Consider the following 25,348-nt stretch of genomic DNA (forward strand, 5'->3'; position numbering starts at 1 on the left):
AAATTACAAGGAAAATAAATTCTTTAATAAAAAGCAGGTAGTAAACTTTAGAAAAGGTGCCATTATGCAAGGGGTTAATACCTGAGCCTGAAAGTATTTACATCTTTTCCAAACAACGGACAGTACCTGCTGTAACGTGGATGTAAGTGTGTCATCTTCCGTGTAATGGTTTAGAGTTATCACGACAGCCAGATTTAAAAGAAAAATAACCTATTTGGAATATTGTTGTCTTAGAAGAAGCAAAAAGCCAGAAAAGAAATTAATTAGCTATGGAAATGGAACTTTGTTATTAGACGTTTCAAGCGTGGCTATATTAGTTGTTCCTTTGACATCGTTACTACAAGTGGGTGCAAAGTTTTTTTTCTGTGTTAACTATCGAAAAAAAAAAAACAGTTTAATGTCAAAAATAGTGTCGATTATCTATTCTAAAAGTATAACCTCCAGGGCCAAAAGAGAGTTTCTCAATCGCGTTGGTGGCTAATAGACCATATTACAGTTGTGGACTTAGTACCCTTGCCTTCGAGTGAATGTGAGGCTCACGGTGACCTTGTTTTGATACAAAGCCCCTTTGCTTTGTTATGGAAATTGTCTGTGAAAAATACTAGTTACCATAAGAATAACTTGATTTAACTAATAAAGCAGGAAGGTTTGTATCAAAACAAGGTTACCGTCAGCCTCGCTTCCATCCATAACTGTAAAATGGCCTATTGGCCAAAAACTCCTGTTCGTTCTTCCATCAGTATTGTTTGGAAATTTGTCGTTTTAATTAACCTTTAGTGTCGCTTTAATTAAAATGAAATTTTTATTAAGGCGTTTTGCCTATTGATTGTCTTTTCGACTGTTTTTGCCATTCTAATTCAGTTACATTATTGTTCTATAAACTACGTGAACCGCAAAAATACAAATATAAATGAAGATATGATCGTCGCATTGGTAATAATTGTAGCGGCCAAACATCAAGACTGTCCAGTTTTTACCGTATTTCTAACCATTAAAGCCTCACCCAAAAATATCTTGATAAGTCTCTTACAACTTTCTCTTAAACTTCAGGAACATCGAAGCGGCTATTGCAGGGAAAAGTTCCCGTGAACGATTTTGGAAAAACAGTTTCCACCGCCGAGAAATACGGGCGCAAGTAAAATAGGCAATGGCGTCATTTCGTTGCTAAGACAACAACGATGTCGTTGCAACCCTGATCATAACAAATTTTCATCTTTATCTTTTGCAGCTGTGGTGGAAACTTTTTTAGAAACTTTTGTTATAGGTAGTTTATGCTCAAACTTGGGAGGTATCGATCCTGAAACACCCTATCGAGCCATCTTTGAGACAAAGGTTGGCAAGAATAGAACACGTCATGTTAAAATTTAAAAAGTCGGATATTGCGAACCCTCTCCACCAATATTCTAACTCCTTTGAAAAGCACTCTGGCACAGAAAAATTCAGCCTTGGAGCCGATCCTGTTGGTATAACCAGTTGGCCGAGCACTCCCTTCCGTGCGTCCAACTGTATTATTTTAAAAGTCGTCGCATTCATGTAATGTTTAATGAACAAGCAGCAGTTTTTTATCGGATTTGAAATCACCATCCGAAATAGATAGATATGAAATTAGACATGCAAGAAAATTAAATCTCACACGCGTTTAGAACTTTGCTTCTACGAACGACGCTAACTGAAGAGGACATGGTGTTATGCTCCAGAGCTTTTCGGAAGCCTAAAATGTCCTGGGAGAAGAACAGGTTAATCGAAAATGCTACCCCAAAGTGAACAAGTGCAGTGAAAGAGTAGCCTTTGAAAAGATTTTCTGAAATTGCCGAATGGTAGGAAAACGAATAACTAGTACTCGAGCCTTGCGTCTTCACAACTGAAAAGTCTTGCGTGCAACGCTCGTATACTGTAATAGCCAATATTACCGCTAGCAGCAATTAGTAGTCTGTTGGGTCCCCGTTGTTCTAGATAGGAGGTCTATTTTGTTTCGAGCCTTCTGATTGGTCTAAAGGATATTTAGATCCATTGTTGGGGGAAATCGGAAATATCTTAGAACAAGGCTCGGGTGTGGTCGGAAGCCTTCGGAGAGGGCTTGGGTGCCTTCGGAAGGAGGTAGGAAATATGTTAATGAGGGATGATGTCATGAGGTAAGTAGGAGAGACACAGCATGCGCAGGGCAGAACGCAGCCGCAGTAACGAAAAACGTTGTGAATAAATTTGTTTAATCAAATTACAAGTATTATAAAGTCAGAGAAAAGTCCGGAGAGATACTGGAATAAACGCCAGTCAAGAAGAAATCTGTTTACCAATAAATCGAGAATGACTGGATTTCCTTGCGTTCCATAAACTGGATATTGGTACAATGGAATGGACGGACCGTAATAGTGGCGCAGTAAATCTAAAATGAGAGCCATTCTAGCATCGTTGAATTTCTTTTCATGCTTGTTCTCTGTCACAATCATATCAATCTAGAAGAAGAAGTGTGTTTAAGAAATATTGCTTGAATGTAAAGGATTGTGTTGATGGCGACTAATCCCCGAAAACAAAGGGCAAATGAATTGCGAAATAAAACAAACGTTCAAACGTACCGAGTATTGCTTGGTTTTTCGTCTGAAACAGTGAGGACAGCCGTAAAAGCGAGGATAAGGTTTGTTTTCTATAGCAGAAGAAAAACGTTTGTAGCCGCTTGAAAACGAAAATGCCACGAACGTTGGAATACCTGTTCTAAGGCAACAGGGAAGGCGGGTTAATTCTTCATTCATTTTTGTCCTTCTGTCATTGGTCATGAAACATTTGGTCTAGAACATAATGATTACTTGCACCTCGAAAGGTCGCAGGTTGCCGAACGGTTTGTTTTTTGGGTCTACTAAGCCCTTGTATTTCATTGCTTCGTTAGCAAAAACAGCACAACAGGGCGTGTCTTGTCATGTGCTTTAGCAAATGCTAGGTGTGTGAAAAACACAAGGGAATAGGTTAAACCAATCGAGACTAAAAAAAGTCGCTGGTGAATCAAAATTAACCAATGAAAGAGTTTAGCCAATATGTAGAAAACTAAAAGAAGCTAACACGAGGAGCCGCAAGCAGTAAAATTTCTGTCCAGAAATTTAATCAGTTAAATCATCAAAGTTGACAGGTCTTTCTGATGATCAAAGCGACCGTTCGGTTTACCATTTACACCTTCAGTGCGAAGACTGTCACGGGAACATTAACACCTTCAGGATAATTGCTTACCATAACAGTGGTAGGTCGCGCGCGTCTGGTCGGTTTCAAAGAACGTGATCGTGACTGTTGTTTTCATTCATTGACTGTGCGCGTTGATATGCCAACGTTTAAAACAGACTGCAACATTAAATTTTTGTTATAAAAGCAAAGAAGCTGCTGAGTAGAAACTAAACCGTCCCAGACTTATTCCGTTTCAAACGTGTACTTTCATTTTGACGGGGTCTGTATGATGAATTTACTTCTGCCTTCTAATCAGGCACGTAAACAACATAGAGATAAAACATTTAATTTTGCTTTTGTGGAGTAAATTCATCTTAAAAAAGTTACACTAGTGGACCACTTTCTCCGCGTACTTGTAAAAATAGGCATTTAATATGTCGCGCTACAGTGTGAAAATCTTCTGGTCGTGGATTAGATTTCAGTATACATATTGTTAATCTTCATTTCGCGCCAGAATAAATTATTTTGCGCGCAAAAAATCACGAGGTCCCACTTCGAGTCCACCTTCTGGAGATACGCCGGCATAGTAGCTGGAATACATTACCGAGGCGAAGATCTGGCATTTTTTCCTCCTCGTCTTTGTTTCCCCGCGATGTTTGTTTATATTTGTAGTGAGAATGCTGTGCATATCGGTGGATTTTACTTCAGTCAAGCGGCTTCAGTTCCTGCGGCTTGCTACTCATCATAAAGAAGAGTGCCGGAATCGCTTTGTTCGAACAGATTTGTTGTCGAATGCAAGGTAAAAGAACGGACTACTGTAAGGTAAGAATTGAAGTTTAAATTTGTTTCTCGGCGAAAATAGTGCATACAACTCGTGAAACCCGTGAGTATTACCTCTGTTTAATATACCGAATGTCATGCGATGACTCATCGCTTTTACGATGGATAAGACGGATAAAAAAACAATAATTTCTTTCGCAACGTTTAGTATAATTTACTTAATATGGAGATCATAGATTTTTCGTTATATATGCTTCATTTCTTGGCTTATTCCGGCTACGTGCGAAAAATTAGATGACAATGTTTGTGTGCTATAATTATACTGATAATTTCTTGCACCTTGAAACTCATGAAAGCCAAACTTGTTTAACCCTAGTAAAAAACTCTTTTAATGGAGGAACTCAACCTGATAGTTGCACTAAAATCTAATAATTTTTACTGGATTTGCTGTCTGTAACCTCGTAGGTAGAACATACCTGAAGGTTACATTAATAATAATCACTACATTTGCTTTCTGTAACCTCGTGGGTAGAACATACCTGAAGGTTACGTTAATAATAATCATTGCACATTCTCTTTGTAACCTCGTGGGTAGAACATACCTGATGGTTACATTTATAATGATCACTGCATTTGCTCTCTGTAACCTCGTGGGTAGAACATACCTGAAGGTTACGTTAATATAATCATTACACATTCTCTTTGTAACCTCGCGGGTAGAACATACCTGATGGTTACATTAATAATAATCACTGCATTTGGCTCTCCGTAACCTCGTGGGTAGAATATACCTAACGGTTACATTTAATAATAATCACTGCATTTGCTCTCTGTAACCTCGTGGGTAGAACATACCTAAAGGTTACGTTGATAATAATCATTGCACTTTCTCTTTGTAACCTCGTGGGTAGAACATACCTGATGGTTACATTAATAATAATCACTGCATTTGGCTCTCCGTAACCTCGTGGGTTGAATATACCTGACGGTTACATCTAATAATAATCACTGCATTTGCTCTTTGTAACCTCGTGGGTAGAACATACCTGAAGGTTACGTTAATAATAATCACTGCATTTGCTCTCTGTAACCTCGTGGGTAGAACATACCTGAAGGTTACGTTAATAATTATCATTGCACTTTCTCTTTGTAACTTCGTGGGTAGAACATACCTGATGGTTACATTAACAATAATAATTACTGCATTTGCTGTTCGTAACTTCGTGGGTAGAGTATACCTGATGGTTACATTAATAATAATCATTGCGGCATTTTCTCTTTGTATCCTCGTGGGAAAAAAAAATTAATGCCTCTCTCCTGGAAATTTTGCCCTGTCCTTTGTGCATAGTGATCTTTGGGTAGCGAATTCACGAAAACAGGTAAGAGGCTTTTTTTTAACAACAGCACTTATATTATTTGGCTTTTTGAGGGGGGTTGAACATTAATGGAATAGAATATAAAAAAAGCTCATAAAGCGGAAAAAGTGATCTTTACAAAATGCCCTTTGACAATGTCAAGGAGTAAAATAAGCTGAAGTTTTGTAGTTATAGCCCGAAGAAAACCTATTCCTGCATGAAAAGCAGCTCTGATTCCTTTCTCTTAACTAGAAGAGACGCATATCCCTGTGAACCAGTTTTTTAACCAGGAGCGATTCCCACTCACTTCTGATACTTTGTTGACACGAGTTCCTATTTCAATATATGTCTAATTCAAGCTTAGCCGCGTGACAGCTCTTCATTAGCGAAAAGGTCCAAGTGATATTTTGATTGACGTGTTGTTTAGGATCCTGAGGTTTTTTAACACCTTTTCTCTAGCTTAACTGGCGAAGATATTCTAGGAATTTGCCCTTCAATTCCAAATTCTTTGATGTGCCGCCAGATGCCGTGCAAAAATATCACCGCTTGCGGCTCCTCGTGCGAGGCTTGGGTGATCATTGGAAGGGGTCGGAAAGAGTCGGAAATAAGAAGGAGAGACACGTGAGAGTAGTCACTAAAACATATTACGCAATATGCAATGAAAGGAATAAAAATATGTAATGTGTAAAAATATCAAACGCAAAATTACATGTTTAAAAATATCAATCGCAAAATTACAAAATAAAGGAAAGGGCAGCTGGTAAACGACAAGATCTGTCGTGTAAATAGTCTAACAAAAAGTCCAAACTATCCTTAACCATCTGATTTTGTCTCTTGTCGTGTACTGGTAATTCACAGAGCTGTATCTCTGGATGAGCCTGTCTAAATAACCGCAAAATATGGGCCATCATATAGTTTATCTTCGTTTCCCATAGCGACAATCATATCAAGCTACAAGAAAGAGAAACAATCTTAGTGGTAAGCATGAAAAAAAATGTTGCATCATATAGTTTATCTTCGTTTCACATAGCCACAATCATATCAATCTACAACAAAAAGAAAAAATCTTAGTGGTAAGCATGAAATTGATGAACACACTTACCGACACTTGTTGTGTGTTCCTTCTGAAACAGTGAGGACAACCGTAAAAGCGAGAATAAGGTTTGTTTTCCATAGCAGAAGAAAAACGTTTGTAGCCGCTTAAAAACGAAAATGCAACGGACATTCGAATAGATTTGCGAAGGCAACAGGGAAGGCGGGTTAATTCTTCATTCATTTTTGTCCTTCTGTCATTTGTCGTGAAGCATTGGGTCCAGAACATAATGATTACGTGCACCTCGAAAGGTAGCAGGTTGCCGAACGGCTTGTTTTTTGGGTCTACTAAGCCCTTGTATTTCATTGCTTCGTTAGCAAAAACAGCACAACAGAGCGTGTCTTGCCATGTGCTTTAGCAAATGCTAGGTGGGTGAAAAACACAAGGGAATAGGCTAAACTAATATAGTTGGAAAAAGTCGCAGGGGAATCCAAAAAGCACCAATAAAAGAAAAGCCAACGGTGCGAAAAAAAAGGCATGAAATAAGCCTCATTTCGCTTTGCCGTTATACCTTGTTTCTTAATCGAAAATAATGTTCCTTCAAGAACTAAGTCTGAAAGCTGTGCCAAACCCAGGGGAGCAATCCAAAAAGTTTTTGCCGACATGGCATATGGTACGCATTGCCCTTGAAGAACGGGAATTCAATGAGATGAGAGACAGGTTCAGAGAGTAACACAAGCTTCGTTTTCGGTACGTACTCATTTGAATTGCGTGTGTTAGAAGACTTAAACTGGACCCTGCCCTTGTTTCCCAGCCACGTGTGGTGGCTACAGCGAAGGTAGCTAAAGGCGTAGACTGTTCTTTGTTTAGAGAGACGCTTATGGACATAAGGACATTAAGAGATCTTGACTGGCCGTTATCCATGAACGTATTTTGCCAACTTCCTCCATTAATTTAGACCAACGTTACAAATCGTAGAAGCATACCGAGGTATCAGAATAAACTATCTATCTATCCATTGAACTAAGCGAAAGCTACTAATTACTGAAACACTACCGATTTAACTATCTGCCATTGCACGGATATTAAATGTGATAAACGCATACGCGGGCCAATGTCTGTATAAATTTCCATTGCTGTACGCTCGGTTCATAAAACGTACAAACAGTGCTACGGGCCACATTCCGTTTTGGTGTGCAAGAATCGCAGCCAAAAGCTGAATTAGATTAATCGTTACAATAATAAAATCTAATAAGAATAGGAGAAAAATGTAAGAAAAATGTACACATATGCAGCTAAAAAATTTAATTACAGTTGCTATAAATAAATGTGTTCTTAAGTCTCTTCGTCTTGGCCAGAGAGACATTAAAATTCCTCTTTCGTCTTAAATTGGATTCACAACTGTCATGAAGAGATTCATAGAGGTCTGAAATCGTAGACCCCTGCTGATGTTCGCCTATTCAATAGGCGAACATCAGCAGGGGAGCTCTGAAGAAGTAATCAACTTTTTACGGCTCATATGCTTGGAGGTGACAAATTCTCACATCAACTGAATTCCTCTACGTCAACAAGATTTCGGTTCAACAAAGACCTCAATTACAAATTAGCCGCATTGGAAGTCTTTCTGCCGAACCGGAGTGCATTTGCCTTTGTGGCTTCCCTTAAAATTTATTGTCCTTCGAGAAGAGTGATTTTACGCACTTCTTGCGGGGGAATTTTTCATTGTATATTTTGTTTACTTGTATTTATTAAACACTAATGGCCAGTTATTTAGCCCGCATATTGCAAAATCGCGTTATAATTAAAGCCATTTTCAGTTTGCCCATACGCTTTTATCAAACCCCATTTATCTTGAACAATTTCAATAAAGCATATAAGGCAGACTGGTAAAGCACATATTTTCTTAAATTAACCCACCAAGAAAGAGGTCTGGAGGTCCAATGATTTCTTAAACCGCGGCCTAACGTAGCCCGTAATGGTTTGAAAGTAATGCCACTCTATTTTCTTTTTGCTTCTCTCGCAAGTTAAAGTGAGAGTTCACGGAGACAGTGCGGTTTTCTCGAGTGTGTTTTAAAAGCTGCCTTAACGAAAAGGTTACTACACTACCGGAACTAAAACATTGTGGAAATTGTTAATTTAAAGCCGCCGAGTATTTTCCTCAACAATGAATAATATTACTTCTAACTTTCTCCAATAACGCCGCAAAATGTTTCAGATTATTGATTAGTAATCAGTATCGACCTTAACACGTTTTTGCGCTAAAATGATAATAGGTATCCATTTGGAGATGATACAAAGCCGGAACCCAAAATAGACTTACCAAGCTTCGGCCGATGTTTAGAAAATTGAGAAGGGCTGAAGAGCATCACCGTTCGGGTTAAATCCAGTCCTTAATAAAAATAATTTAAGCTTACATAATCAACAACGACGTGAGTGCCCGAGTTTCTGATTCGACGGTCATCTGCCACCGTCATTTAAAATTTACCAATTCAGTAATCCACGACCAAGTACCTTTTCCAGATCTTCTCCGCACGACGAAACGCTTTCTATGACTTCTCTGATCGCTACCCGCTGTATTTTTTAGTAGCTGGAAGGAATTTAGGCCTTCTTTGATCGATTTCAACCTGCTTTCGTCTGCCTTTTATCGGCGCAAGTTAAAGGCTCGTGCTAAGGTTGAAACGACAACAACATGATCTTTCCTCTTTGAAAAACCAAACCTGGATGGGTTGACTCGAGCGCCAGTACTATCTGTACTATCGACCAAATCATAAATAGCTATAAATAATCGGTCCTGCTACTTCCAAACATCATCTCTACGTAAAAAGCATAAAATTTTGACTTGCCATGAAATATATCTGTCGGTAAAACCATTTGGTCACTGATACTGCATAAGAGATTACCTTTGTTTGGCAAGCGAGGGTCCAAAGACTGAAGATGCTTTCCCCGACGAACGCGCCACTTTCATGCCAGCTTTGAAAGTTCGCGCGAGATCGCATTGTGACACAAACAGTATCTGTCTTTCGTCTCAGGTCGCCTTCCATCAGTGACGCAAAGTACACAACTCATGACAGATTAGAGGCTATTAATTGAATCCTAATTAGGTTTTTACAAGGACACCGGAAAATGAAACTTCCTCCCTGTGGTGAATTTCAAAGTCGTATGAATCTCGTCATTCGAGGTGGCAAGAGCTCATGCAGTTTATGGTCTGAGTTACAAGTGATAGAATCAAAAAGCTCGGTTGTGATAGACTGCCTGCGTCGAGAGAACGTCTCCAAGTTGGCTTGATGTAATGCGCAACATGGCAGTTCCACCGGAGGTCGGATGATATATTTAGACCTAACAACTTAACAGTGGACACTACCTCTATTGCTTTCCCGTTGATAACAACGGGAGCAAAGTCCGCGGCTGATTTAGCGAACGAAATCCGTACTTCCTTACACTTCGACTCGTTTAGCTGGAACTTGTTTGGTTAGACTTAGCGATCAGTTCCTCCACATCAGATTGGACACGGCTGTCTTCCTTCTTGTCAACACACTCTGCAATAGTTGTGTCATCCACGTATTTCCACAGTTCCGTGTTACTGGTGTTGATGTCATCAATCATGAGAATAAACAGCGACGGCCCGAGCTTGGTTCCCTGAGGCACCCCTGCCGGTACGTTCCTCCATCAATGGTAAAAACGGATTATGTATTTGTATGTAGATCGTCGCGTGACCTCATTCGACTGGTCCCAGATGTCGATTGGAGGCCCTCATTTGCTGTCTGTTTTTTTAAATTTTATTTAGAGAAACCCTGAAACGGCTACCTTTTATCAGAGACTAAGAGTGGACACCGCGCATAACAATTCTTTTACTGTCATTGTAAAAACGTGTGTTTTTGTTGTTTATTGTAGAAGTGTTGTGCAAAACAAGTATTGTCCATTTACGAAATGGTTGAATTTTTACAAAAATATATGTAGTCATTGTGAAAGAATATTTGAGTTTGTTCTAACATTAGATGGTTTAATTTTGACGTGGAAACACGAAGAGGTAGATACAAATCGGGAACGTGAGACCCTTTTGAAATGGTATAAAGGGCCATCGATTATTCAAAGACTAGGACGGTAAACGAATGGTGTGTTTTTTATTTTCTAGACCAACGCTTGTGGAACTGAGAGTGTTACCTTGTTGCCCCATTACGTTGTGGGTGTATACGGGGGAGACATGTAGTAGTTGCAATCTAAGAATTGGACTATTTGGAATCTGTATTGAAGACTGGCTTCTATTTAGGACTCGGTCAGAAGACTTTGACCTGTTTGCAGCCTATGTCAAGTTTTGTAGAGTGTATGCATCATTAATTGAAAGGTACCCCTTTCTATTTCCAGAAGAACAATAGAGGAAATCGGAGAAAGAGCTTTTTGTTTTCACACCCAATGGGTCAATACAAGTACTGACGAACTGTGCGCCCACTGTTTAAGGATTTTAACTTCAAGATTAATTATAGACGACCATATTGATCTGAACTACTGGAAATATTTAAGGGTAACGGCCGAATATAGACGAAATGCGCATGAAAATTGTTTTGTATTGTATGTAACTTTATTTGAAGAATTGATTGAAATGGGCGGGGAAGTTTAGCTTCCACCACAAGTCCCGCTTGAAAGAGTGTAAAAGTAATTGTCCCCATAATTAACTGGGAAATAAGACGGGTAATGGATATTAAATTAGGAAAGGAAATGGAAAATAAGTCTTAACATCACGTACGAGGGAAATACATGAAAGAAAAGGTAAAAAAAAAAGGTTGAAAGAAAAAGGCGAAAGGTCATTGCGTGCAGGCAAAAAGAGGGAGTATTAGTCACTGACGTCAAACAAGATGGCCGCCTAATCCCCGAAAACAGAGGGTGAACATGAGGATCATTTTGCCAGGTCAGCGAAAGTAATGTCCCGCGTTTTTAGAAATAAGCAATTTGCTTGCCGGCAGAACGAAGGTGAAATAGTAATTGCGTCAGCAATCTTGGCAACAATGAGTACGTACGTTAATGGAAAGAGCCTACCTCAGTAACAAAATTATTTATTACACGTGTACAATACGCTTCAGCGAGTTTGTACGCAAAGGAAGCCTAAAACAGCTCAAGGGCCAATACTGCCTTTTGTTTCAGCGATTATAAAGGAACGACAATTTGCCCATAATCGTTCATTCACTGCCAAGTGTCTTAGAGTCTTGAGCAATTAGCGATTACAACGAGTCAGCATTGTCAAACTGTAAGTTCTAATTCAGCTAAGTCATTGCTTGAAAATGAACCAAGATTTATCAAATGAAAGTAAGATTGTTTAATTACCCGTTGCGTAAAACAAAGTGTTTAAAACGAAGGAGAAAGCGGAATACTTTAAAGCTGTCGTATTAATTTATAGAGCTCATCAGCTACAACGGGGAAGGTGTTCAAGAGCCAACCTCAATAGAAGCAATGGATAGCGACATTGAAGGTAAATTTTGTTAATAATGTTTGGTGTATTAGTAACAAAGCGTCAACAAAAAGTAATGTAGGCGAAAGTGTAAGTAAAAGACAATTATAACTGCGAACAGTGTGTGTAAGAATACGTAAACAAAGTGAATGCAGAAAATTATTTTTACGGAGCAAAGCATAACCGCCAACTAGGGTTAACGGTGAGTAAACTGTGAAAGTGTACGTTTTTAAATTATAACCGCAAACTGAGTGTTGCATAGCGGAAAGTTAGATTTCAAGTAAAACACAGAAAAAATAACAGCAATTCGACCGTTTCGAAGCGTAAAGAACAAAATGTAGGCCTAATTAGCAAAAACATTTTTAAATTATAACTGCAAACTGAGTGCTGAATAGCGGAAAGGTAGATTTCAAGTAAAATACAGAAAAATAACAGCGATTCAAGCGTTTCGAAGCGTAAAGAACAAAATATAGGCTTAATTAGCAAAAACATTTTTAAATTATAACCGCAAACTAAGTGTTGCATAGCGGAAAGGTAGATTTCAAGTAAAACACAGAAACAATAACAGCAATTCGAGTGTTTCGAAGCGTAAAGAACAAAATGTAGACTTAATTAGCAAAAAACAACCAAGCGTTAATGCAGGCGTTTCGTTTTTATGCTTTATAGCCTTAATGAACGAAGATGACGAGGGTCTGTTGTCTGCCTTTCGCCGCTTCGAGCAACATGGGGGGAATCCACTTTTCCGAGCATTTACACCAGTGGGAAGAAATAGATCGTTTCGTGGCATTGTAGACAAAAAGAAATATAGGCTTACTTTACAACAACTGCGAGATGCGCAAGATGAACCACTAGGGGAAGCCATCACCAAAGCTCTAATTCAGGGGCTGCAGCAGGTGGTGAAAAACGAGGGTTTGAAAGTCCAGGATAAATCTTTGCTAGTCGCTATCATTCAAACTCATTCACTCATGTCTGGTCACAATCTGCCCGAAATGTCCCTTTTGTTGTGAAGTATTTTGAAACTTATTTTTAAGACGGATCTATCTTAACTTTTGAGTTTAGTTTTTGTTTCATTAAGTATTGTTTTTGTCCACGTACTGTTTTCCTGTTTTGATCTTTTGTTTTTACTTGTACTTGAAGTTATGCTTAGCTCGCGAATCTACTTATTGCCATATTAGGAATGTAACAGGTGGTCGTGTTTGTGGTGTTATAGCTGACCTTCGTTCTTTGGTAATTATCAGCTGCGGCTGTGCGTAAGCTAATCTATTCCCTGACAATAGCAAACCCGTTGCAGTGTTAGCGATAAGAAATACAATAGAAACTCTTCCGGTCAGCTAACCCAAACATGTCCAGCTTTGGCTATTAAAACCGCTACTATACTTGAACTAGTTAGTAGAGAGATGTAGGAGAAGTAGTGTAGTAGTAGAGTAAGCAGAAGTTGTAAGAAGATTAAGAAGAATAAAAGCAAGATGTAAATCAGATTCCTGGTACCTCGTCGTGTAGCGAGCGAGTTGCTCGAACACACCCCCTCACTTTAGAAGAATGGTTGTCTAATGGGGCTTACACCCGCGCCTGGCTGGAAGAAATAGCCAAACTGAATTCAGCTCAACTCATGGACCCCCAACGAGATGGCTTTTATGTAGAACTCACCTTTGTGAAACGGCTGGGTCGTGGAGGAAAGAACGAGGGTAAAAAAGCCAATCCTGGCCGCCATGCGTGGGAGAAATTGGCCAAGAAAAAGAGGTCTGTTGTCACAATCCAAAATAAAGACAATCTCTGCCTCGCCCGGGCCATTGTGACGATGAAGGAGAGGGTGGACAATGGCTCCCAGTATCAGAATCTAAGGAAAAGGAAGACCCATTCAAGAACGATTGGCCAAAATGTTGCATCGAGAAGCGGGTGTTCCCGGAGGCCCCTGTGAGTTTGAAGAATTGAAAAAATTTCAAGACTTTCTAGGACCACACGGGTACCAACTTATTGTCGTTGAACCTTCTAAATGTTTAATTGTGTTCAAAGAGGCAAAATACTATAACACACCGCATGTTATCTCATTGGTGAAACATCAAGACCATTTCGATGGGTTTACTAGCATCCCTGCCCTTATCAATCGTTCCTATTACTGTCGTCTGTGCGATAAGGGTTATGATGTCGAGGGCGCCGCCCACCACAACTGTTGTGGACAAAACTGCCCTGCCTGTCTTCGAAAAAATAAGACCTGTCCAAATTATGCTGGGTGGGTCAAGCCAACCCTTGAATGTCCAAACTGCAACTGCAAATTTTATGGCCAGGATTGTTTTGAAGCCCACAAAAAGAAAGGAAAGAAGGAAGACGACAAAAGCATTTGTGAAAGCTGGAGAAAATCTATGAAATGTTCCGCCGAATTTCATTTGATCCCAACAAACCGCATAAGTGTTACCATGTCACCTGCACTGACTGTGGGGAATTTAAGCATGTCAACCATAGATGTTTCATTCAGCCGGTCCAGCCGAAAGAAGACACCGCCCAAGAAGACGCATTTGAAGATCCCATGGCATTTCAAAATGAGGATGATGACCAGAATGAAGAGAAAGGTCCACCCCCTCCCCCTGTCTTAAATTTCGCGGATATCGAATGTTCGTTAACTGAAGAAAGAGTATTTATGCGCAACCTAATCTGCTGGTCGTCTGAAGAGGATGACGAGACCGTCGTTTACTACAATAGGAGGCCAAACTGCACACTTTTTTCTGGCAAGTCACCAAAGGGCTATGCTCCATGGATAAACTCAGCAATGGCTGCTTCGTTTTGAGGCCAAAATCCAGTGACGGGTTTGCACTGCTGATGACAGGCTTGTAAAAACTTTTCAGCCGCAGGGGATAAGGTTTTACCTTGGTTTTTTCTCTTTTGTAAACAGGAAGCTAAACTTGCATCACTATAAGGTAAGTTTCCAAAGGATTCGTTCTTCTCAAATGATTCTGACCCCAGCGGCGGTTTCCACTCAGCATGTTTCTTACGATTTATACACGCTTGAAACTCATTGTTGGCCATGGCTTGGATATCTTTCCACGCATCTGTTTTCTTATATATTTCGGCAATCTCGGGACTCCAATGAAAGGCACTTGGTAGCACGGGGGCTTTTTTCTTGGCTTCCCATCGTTCGTTTTGCTTACAGGTGCTTTCAGCAAACTGATTGACCCAGGCTTGTTCAGTTTGTTGCTTTTTAACTGCTCTATATTTTGCTCTGCTTGTTGCAACCATGTCCAACTCTCTTGGTTGTAGGATTTGAGAGGTACAGGTTTGTAAGGTTTCTTGTCAGTTTGTTTTTTTCGAAGCCAGTCTCTCGTTGGATCACCTGGCATGGGATACATCGGTGTGTGGATCCACTGAAAAAACCTGCAGCGAGATTCTATAGCTGAACCACCACAGGTGAGAAACACTTTGTTGAGATTTTTGGCGGTTTTACTTAACCGAATCTTGGGAATCAATTGGCAATAACACTTCATGTCACCCCATTTTGGCATGCAATGAATCTCTTGTTGAAGGACCTCTCTGACTTTCTTCTTATCTTGTTCTTTCCCATAAAACGAGGGACAAGGTTTCTCTTGGTCTCCAAATACTAGGAGAAACTCAGTGGTTAAAGGTTGCTTTACGTTCAAGTTCATGGTCATGGCTGATAATCGATCAACGCTTGCCATATATTTTACAAAAACATCTTTTGTTGAACAATGACGTCAATCCCTCCCCTCCCCTGGGCCACGACGTTAATGACCTTCCCAAGGGATGGGGCAAGAAAAGACAAACAACATGACATCACGTAGGCAAAAACAAGTTACAACTTTAATAAACTAAAACAACCTTTTTTACATTGTCTAAGGAAAATGAGATCCTCCTTCGGTTTTCTGCCTTTTCTGAAAGGTCATTTTTTTCACTGACCATGTCATTCAGTCGTTTCTTGAGGGCTGCTCGGTTTGCTGTCTTGGGCACATAGTTTGGTTTGGGGGCCTGATGGATCCACTGAAAATACCCACATCTGGCTTCTCGAGGTTTGGGACAGCCTAGGAAGACTTTGTTCTTGTTTATGGGTGTCTGACTCAACTGCAATTTGGGTACTAATCCACATTCACAGCTGAGGATTCCCCATTGATTGAGTATTTTGGTGTGTATCTCGTTTCAACCACAATCTACTTGCTCTCAACACTTCCAAAAAAGACAGGGCAGGTAGAGTATTGCCCTTGTTTAAGAAGGACAAAGTTAGTATGCAGAGGTCTGTTTTCATCTTTGAAATACTCGTAGGCCTCTGTCTCAGCCACCGGTTCCTCCACAGGCCACCATTCCACTGTTCGCCTATCTTGGGTCACTGCCACTCCCTCTTCCATCACTTGCACAGGGTCAGGTTGTGTTTCCATTGACCTAGGTCCGCCATTAAACATGTCATCCATTGTCATCTCTCCATAGCTTGGAAGAGACATGAGTTGATCAGGAAACTCTGCTAGTTGTCCTGCTGATGACGGGCCAGGCATTAGAAGGTTTGTGGGCACTGTTGGCTGAGGTGGAATGACTCGTAGTTCATCGCCAGCATATGGTGGATCATCAGTCACATCTTTAGGGTTCACTGTTTTCTTGGTTTTCTTGCCTTTGGGACGTTTGTTGCTTCCTTGAATTAGTGCTTGAGGTTCCATCATTAGTTTTTCCAATTGCTGCACCTTAACTTGTTCAGGATTAGTTAAGGACTCTTCATCAGACGAACCAAATATAGTGTGAATGAGTTGAGAGGATTGTGGCTTTGACATTCTCACCTGTTGCAATTGCTGAACAGTCGTTTCTTGAAGTTTGCACATAATGATTCTTTTCATATAACACGTATTATTTTAATAATAAGGACCTAAGGGAATTGAGCAATGACGTCAATGCTTCTCCCTAGAGAGCGGGCAAGTGCAGATCATCACGTCCCTACATTGTTTACGCTTGGGTCAATGACGTCAATCTAGTCTAAATAGCGTCCCTCTACCCAGAGATTTCATTCACTCTCAAAGTATGGAGACTGTGTTGTTGCTTTCTGTCACGGTTTTAAAATCACCGATGAGTTTTTTCTCTATCGAGAAACTGGTTTAAGTAGTCGAGATGGATATCATCATCTTTTGTTGTCTTATTCTCCTGGACATGACTTGTCTGCTTTTTCCAATGAGACCCAAATGACTATTGATGAGCAAATGAAGTACGATCATGGACTAACCTTTGACGACAATTCTGGCCGAGATCAAGAATTGGTTGCTGCTGATGTTAAAAAATGGTACAAGAACCACCGTCCCTCCGATTACCCGGCGGTGGGTTTGTTAGAGGCAACACCACTCAAAGACGTGCTTCAAGCCATGGACATTCCCATTGTTGACCTTTCGCTGGATTTCAACAAGCTCGTGGAATGTCCTATAGGCACCACCAATGTGATGAAGCCCGGTGATGATAGAGCTTGGTGCAGAGAAGACGATCATGGCAAGCTTCCTGTTTGGCACGATTATTGCGCCCGGGTCATGGCGTGTAAGGTCAGTTGGTGGTTACGAAAAACATTGAAATTGCAACCCACCGTCCAAGAAGTCAATCAGCAACGAATTCTATGGCAAAAACGATGCTATGAACTGCTGGATTGGATCCTATGTGAATACTGCAATGACGAGAAAGAGGATGCCTTTGACAAGGGGTTAGGATTAGATTGGGTGCCGGACAATTGCGATGGCAAATTTAAAATCGTGCAGTATATTTTTGAGCGAGACCTAACTGACCCAAGATGGGAAGATCCTTATGTTGATGAATTACCCGAATGTATGCGAAAATAGGTATGAAAGAGTGTTGTGTAATAACATTTTTCATTTTTTTTCCTACCGTGACTCAAGCGAGTGACAATGTCCACCCTGTTTTTCAAAAAGAAGTTAGGAGAGTCCCAAAGGAAATATATTAGGGTGGATGAGTCAGTGGAGCGTGAACTGTCAATATAAGCGAGTGTTGTTGTTGACTCACCTTCAGTGATGACTGACAACGAGTGGTTTGCTATTGTGGCAAGACTCAAAACTGCTCTCAAAGACTTGGAAGAACGATATGGCTACGACACCGTGCACTAAGATGGACACGTTGTTGAAAAAACTAGATCCTGGAAACTTTTCCAACTACAAAGAGTTTATTCGCGCTTTGCTCATTGAAGCCTTGGCTAATACAGAGTTTACTTTTGACGAGTTGAGTTACAATCTCTATGCTTTGAACAAAGAGATTTTTAATCAACTGAACAAAGAAACGACGGCCTTTTTTAAATTCTTGAACAGACAACCAGATGTGGATTATAAAGTGAAAGGGTGGCTTGCTTGAGTTCCAGTCAACACTGCCTTTTCTGGAAGGAACATGGACACCCTCTTCAACTCTATCGAACATTCCAAAGTACAAGGGTATCATGACTTTATGCAAGCCATCATTTTAGAAGCCATCTCACGTCATAATTTCACCTTTGATGAATTGAACACATTTTTGTTTAACCATAACAAAGAGATTTTTGAACATGGTTGTGAAATAGCCATTGCCTATTTTGATGACTATGCTCCTAAAAACCTCAAGTCCTGTGGGAATTGAACATGTCCGGGCAATGACGTCATTGCATTCTTCATTCTCTGGACGTCAATGCATCGTTGTTTGGTCTGTTTATATTTCCCTTTGACTATGTGATTCTTTCATTCCATGAAGCAAGATGTCGGATGTGAAGCCTTTTACGATTATTAGTGGTGGCGCTAACGGAGTCGATTTAGAAGCAGAACGCTTTGTCAGAAACTTTGGTTTACCTGTACAGATATTCATTCCACCTTGTCACCCAAGAAGCAAATACCTGTCTCCATTAACTCATTCACAGTTGGGAGAAGCCATTCTGATCCCGAACCAAGTGTCAAATCGCCTCAACAAACCTTTGTCCAATCCCGTCAGCTTACAATACATTCACCGAAATTACATGTAGTGAAACAAGCAGAAATGGTGCTAGCTTTTACCACCTTTCAACCTGAAAGTAACGTATGCTTTGGAGGTACCGGTTGGGCAGTGGAAATGGCCAAACTTCTCAAGAAAATCCTGTACGTGTATGATGTGCAGCGCAACATTTGGTTTTGGTACAGACACGATCAAGATCTATTCTACGCCTGTGATCAGATGTCTGAAGAACAATTTGCTTTACCCACCTTTCTACCCAAAACAGCCATTGTGGGGATCAGAAACATTTACGATTTCCCAGACGCTTTATTACAACTTCAAGATACCTCTAAAAGTAGTCTCAATATACCTGTATAAAGTATGACATTTTGCACGATTTATGTAACAGGGTCTCGGTAGTACAACAATTAGTATCTCTGCCTGTCACGCAGAAGATCTGGGTTCAACTCCCAGCCGAGACGTTATGTTGGTTTCTCCTTTGTAATTATGCCACTGTTTTATCAATAAATATTTTCATTCCCATTATTGTGGTCGTCCCGATTGTATAGTGGTTAGTACGTCTGTTTGTGGCACAGAAAGCTCGGGTTGGAATCCCGATCGGGACCTTCCTTTCAGTGTTGATCCATCAATGTCGAAAAAACCCTTTTATTTTATTCTTCTCTCTTTGCGTTCGGAACGCGGTAGCACATTGTGCTGCGGTTAGTGCGGGCTTCACGTTTTTTCTATTACATCCCAAGGTTGAACGTTCGAGTCTCCCTTTCGCTTTTTTTATTCAGCTTCACAACGTTTTACAACGTTTTTCCCACATTCGTTACTGCGCATGCGTTCTGCCTTGCGCATACGCCCTGCGTAGGGCCACCAATTCTGTCCCACATGTGTGCACTGACTCAACCGATTACACTTATAAGTTCGTTTCCCCCTTTAGTATAAAAACTACTCAAGTGTCTCTCCTTCTTGCCTCATGACATCATCCCTCATTAAAATAATTCCGACCCCCTTCCGAAGAGACCCGAGTCCCCTCCGAAGGCTCCCGACCACACCCGAGCCTCGTTCTAAGATATTTCTGATTTTCCCCAACAATAGATCGAAATATCCTTTAGACTAATCAGAAGGCTCGGAAGACAATAGACCTCCTATCTAGAACAATGGGGACCCAACAGACTACGGATTGCTGCTACCGCTAAGTCACTGAACTTTTGGCTGATTAAATTGATCAAAGAGCAAAGTTTGATTTTGTGCAATACTCAATTTACTGCGTGTGTAATTTTGAAAGAATGTTAAATATTCACCGACCATTTTTTGTGTCAGTTGCTGTGCTGATAGTTGATATTCATAAGTCACGTGCATTGACTTTATATCTGATAAAACACCGCCTACTTATAAGGGGAGGTCTTTTTCGATATAAAGTCACTGCACGTGATGCTTTACCAACCATTTGATAAATCATTTGGCTTATGAATTATGAATGAGTTTTTGAGTTAGCTTTATTGCTTCTGCATTTACAATGAAATTTTGATTAAGGCGTTTGGCCTATAGATTGTCTTTTCAGCTTTTTTTTCCCATGTTAATGTAGTTTCATTACTGTTCCATAGAAACTAATCCATACATCTAAATAACAACTAACATTAATATTTTGGATGTCATATTTACAGGGATTATTCCCCAGTAAAACTATTGAGAAACCATTTGTAAGTTTTGTTATAATTTGGTTTTTACCTTCTAACAGATCTTTACAATTCAATGAAATTCAGCGATTAGATGCGGGGGTTTTCTCAAACATGACACAATTGAGAGAATTGTAAGTGTTATCAATTTATCATTGTATTTGTCATTTTGTTATTATTATTTAGTAATAATTATCATAGTTATCAATAATTCATTATTGTCGGTATTATGAGAAAATGAAAATTTTCTGTGCGAAAAATCTCCTTTTTGTATCTTAAAGAGCATTTTGGGCAATATTTTCTTTAAGAGTAGTTTTATCGTGATAGAAGTTTTTAGCGCTTTTGTCCACTCAATTCTTTCGTTCTCTCATTACGCAGATATCTTGATAATAACAAAATCCAGAAACTGGAAACAGGAACGTTCTCAAGTCTGACAGAGTTAACTAAGTTGTAAGTTGTACTCGTTAAAGTGCTGTTTATTTATTTGAATTTTTTGTTGTTGTTGGCTTGTGCCTTCGAGTTAATGCTAAAGTAGTGTAGAGTGGAGCCACTATCGTTACCATACCACACTATTAAGCCATGAGTTTGCCGTCTTTAATGTGTTAACGGAACATTTTTCTGCGCGAAAAATCTCCTTTTTGGATCTTAAAGAGCATTTGGGGCAATATTTTCTTTAAGAGTGGTTTTATTGTAATAGGCGTTTTTAGCGCTTTTGTCCACTCAATTCTATCGTTCTCTCATTACGCAGATATCTTGATAATAACAAAATCCAGAAACTGGAAACAGGAACGTTCTCAAGTCTTACAAAGTTAACTCTTTTGTAAGTCGTACTTGTTAAAGTGGTCTTTATTTATTTGAATTTTTTGTTGTCGTTGGTATGTGCCTTCGACTTAATGAAAGTAGGGTAAAGTCGAGCTACTATCATTACCATACCACACTATCAAGCCATGAATTTGGCGTCTTCAATGCGTTAGGGGGCTCAGTTGATAAAATTAGTCCCACTTTCTTTGTTTTTGTTTTTGTTTGTTTGTGTCTTCATTATCTTAGTGAGGAATTCAATTGCAATATTAAATTTTACATTGAAATAAAATAGATAATGTGCCGTGCAGACTCTATCTCAAATATCATCAATTGCAAACCATTTAGAGAAAGTGAAATTGCAAAAGTAAATTATTTTGGGTGATATCAATTAGGGAGGAAAACTAAAGGATCGGAAGAAAAATTGGTATTTTCACATTGTTACCACATTCCAGATGTATGTTTTCCACATCAGTACCCAAAGAAAAGAAAGGATGATGAATTTTAGCTTAATCGGCTCCTCATTTTAGATTCTTTAGTTTTATGTTTTACAGTTCTAATTTTTAGCAAAGAAAGACAAAAATCGTTTTTGGATTTATGAATTTCCCCAACAAACACACCACTGAGAAATACCGTAACCAATGTTTGCAATACAATGTTTGTAGTCACAGTTACTAACGGCTCGTAAGTTATCTGCTTGGAGATTATTGACTTATTGCAAGGTTGCGTGCAAAATGCATGATTTTCAATGTCCGTCTGTGTTTAGTGTGCTGCTTGTTTGTTATTATTCTCTTCAAAACAATGTATGACTTAGCTTGTTACCTCGACCTTGATTATTCCGGATATCAGAATAACTTAATCTAATAACTGTTTAATATTGACCTCAGGCTTCGTCAGTAATGCATATCATATGACAAGGTTGAAGATGAAGAATTAATAAAGAAAAAATAGAGTAGGCGCCTACAAGATAGGATATTTGCGGCGTGTTACCCATGCAGTTTTTAAACCCGCACGACACGGCTTAACTTGAGTGGCGCTATTTAAAACCGAGTTTCGCGAAAGTTAATGCGAGATACGTATTTCTGGTAACAGAATAGTCATTTCAACCAGAAAAAATCTAGAACCATAACGGACGAGTGGAAAAATGAAAAGGAAAATAGATTCTTTAATAAAAAGCTGACAGTAAACTTTAGAAAAGGTTCCATTAGGCAATGGGTTAATACCTGAGCCTGAAAGTATTTACATCTTTTCCAAACAAAGCATAGTACCTGCATTAACGTGCATATAACTGTATCATCTTCTGTGTAATGGATTAGAGTTATCACGACAGTCAGATGTAAAAGAAAATTACCTTTTTCGAATATTGTTGTCTTAGAAGAAAGGAAAAGCCAGAAAATAAATTAATTAGCTATGCAAAGGAAACTTTGGTATTAGACGTTTTTAGCGTGCCTATATTAGTTCTTCCTTTGACAACGTTATTACAAGTGTTTGCAAAGGTTTTTCTGTGTTAACTATCGACCAAAAAAAAATTCAATCGCTACGCCCTGGCGCCTTTCGCGTTGATGGCTAATTGGCCAAAAACTTCTGTTCGTGTTTCCCTCTGTGTTGCTTGGAAATCTGTTGTTTTAATTAACCTTTCGTGTCTGTGTAATTAAAATGAAATTTTGATTAAGTCGTTTTGCCTCTTGATTGTCTTTTCGACTGTTTTTGCCATTCTAATTCAGTTACATTATTGTTCTATAAACACTAATCCGTATATCTTAATTGAGTGGAGACTACGTGAATGAATGATTTTCCAGTAATGTGAGACTTAGTTATGCGCACAGGATTATGGGATCGCCAGGGGGCAAACATTGCAAGCGGTCAGTATAAAACACGGACTACGGACTGCGGACTGAGCATAAAATACGGACTAGGTATAAAACGCGGACTGGAAAATACGGACTGGGTATAAAACACGGACTAGGTATAAAACGCGGACTGCGGACTGGGTATAAAATACAGGCTACGGACTACTTTGGTAAAAACGGTGCTAATTGGTTCTAGGTAAGGAAAAATAAGATCAAAAGATCGCTAAATAGCAAGACAGGTGAGTTAAAGTTGTAAATACTCCCATGAATTCTTGGTGGAGGTGTGTCGCCCGGTTCTCTGAATCATGAGCCAGATCAAAATGCTATTTTCTTCACCCATTTTTAGACCTTGTCTCGGTCTCTAACAAGGATGAAAAGGTCAGGATCAGGGGGGTACTCCCTTATGTAAGGGAAGGGTAGGGGTTTTGGCCCTTTTTGGTCTGAAAACACTTTGCCCATTTTGGTCTGGAATCGGGTATGGTTTATCGAGGGAACTACGGGAGCATATATGAATGGACGTATTTATCGTTTCAATTCCAAATGAATAATAACGAAATAGAAATGTGCGAATTTGAAATGCATTTGGAGAATTTTTTGTTTTGTTTCCGCTCTAACTTGGTAATGATGACATAATTTCTGCCTAATTATACCTAACCTGTTCCAGGCTCCGAGATAGCTGGGTCCACTGAATTGAGAAAGCGCGAACACGGAAATAAAACGGGAAAAAACTGGGGAGTCTCCCCAACTATCTGAGAACCTGGAACAGGCTAAATTAGGCCAGGGCCGAAAATGGGTATGGATTTTAGAGATCTGTTCTGAAAATGGGTGTGGAAAATAACATTTTTTGGTCTGCAATAAGGTCAGGATTCGGAGAACCGGGCACCACCCCCCACCAAGAATTCCCAGTACTATCCCCTTCCGGGGATCAGGAGCAGGGTGTAAATCATGTCATCATAATCATCGCTTGGAATATAACGTTGGATGACTCATTGCGGTTATTATTCACGTATGTGAGTAATCCCTCCCCCCTTGCCCTCCCCCCTAACTAACGCTTTTGTGCATCGCGGAATGCCCTACATTGACCTTCTCGTCTGAGTTCTTCATTCAGTCCACATACGGAATTGTGGTATTCGATAAGAATTTTACTGATCCGACTAACACCAATACCATTTTTTTAATTCGGTGCTTCTTATTGGTTTAAAACTGAAAATTGAAATCTCTTCTAACTCCTTCTTTCCATAAATTCAGAGTAAAATTTCAGTTGCCTCGAGTACCGGCATAACCTTCCTTCTCCGTGGGAAGAATAGACTACGTGAACAGCCAAGGGAATGTTAAAGCTGGGACTACTGTTTTTGCTAGTCCGCTTTCCATTTCTCTCAGTTTTACTTTCTAAAGCTGTTTTTATTTACATAGTCCGTACTCCGCGTTTTATACCCAGTCCGTGTTTTATACTCAGTCCAGAGTCCGCGTTTTATACCTAGTCCGTATTTTATACCCAGTCCGCAGTCCGTGGTCCGCAGTCCGCAGTCCGTCTTTTATACTGACCGCATTGCAAGTCGCTACAAAGAAATATATGGCTTGGAGCTGTTTCTCCGTTAAAAGCAGTGTCTTTGGACAGAGAATGCCGCATTTTGCCATGATTGTATGAGAAGCGGAGGTGGCTAATGTTGGTGCTTTGAAATTGTAAGTTTTTGTGGGATCAATGCTATGAAATCTATCTATAAACACTCCTTGCGTAAGGTCGACTGTGAAATTTACTGAATGGTCTCGAATTATATAGTACTAACTTAGGTATAAATGAGCGGGGAATGCGGACTCATTTAAGCCTTTCCAGTTGTACTTACATGTGCTCATATTTACAACGAGTGTAATTACGCTCCGCTCGGCGGCGATCACAATGCTGTGCCGGTTTGTGACAACGATTGAAGGTAAGCTTATGTATTGTCGAATTTGATTAAAAACAAAAACACTTAACAACAACACTTAACAACTTCCCCACATTATATTGATTTCTTCTCGCCAAAAAAAACACACACAAGCGAAATGTTTTGTCATGATCCAGAGCACCAATGAGTTCTAATGCCTTCTCCAATCCTTTTTTTGGGAAGATATAGAATCTCTGAATTTCGCACATCAACTTGGTATTTATTTACACTGTCACTCTGACTGCTTTTGTATCCGAAATCTTACTCATTCGTACGATTTCTGCCTCATCTACTAATGGTTAAATACCATGTACTTTCCATGAAATATTTCGTACATGTCACTTTGTTTATACCAAAGTAAAGGAGGATTTTTTATTTTTATGGCTACGTACATACCTATGATTGTTGTCTTGTCATAACCCGCAC

This window comes from Porites lutea, chromosome 1, assembly GCF_958299795.1.
Source record: "Porites lutea chromosome 1, jaPorLute2.1, whole genome shotgun sequence".
Lineage (NCBI taxonomy): Eukaryota > Metazoa > Cnidaria > Anthozoa > Scleractinia > Poritidae > Porites > Porites lutea.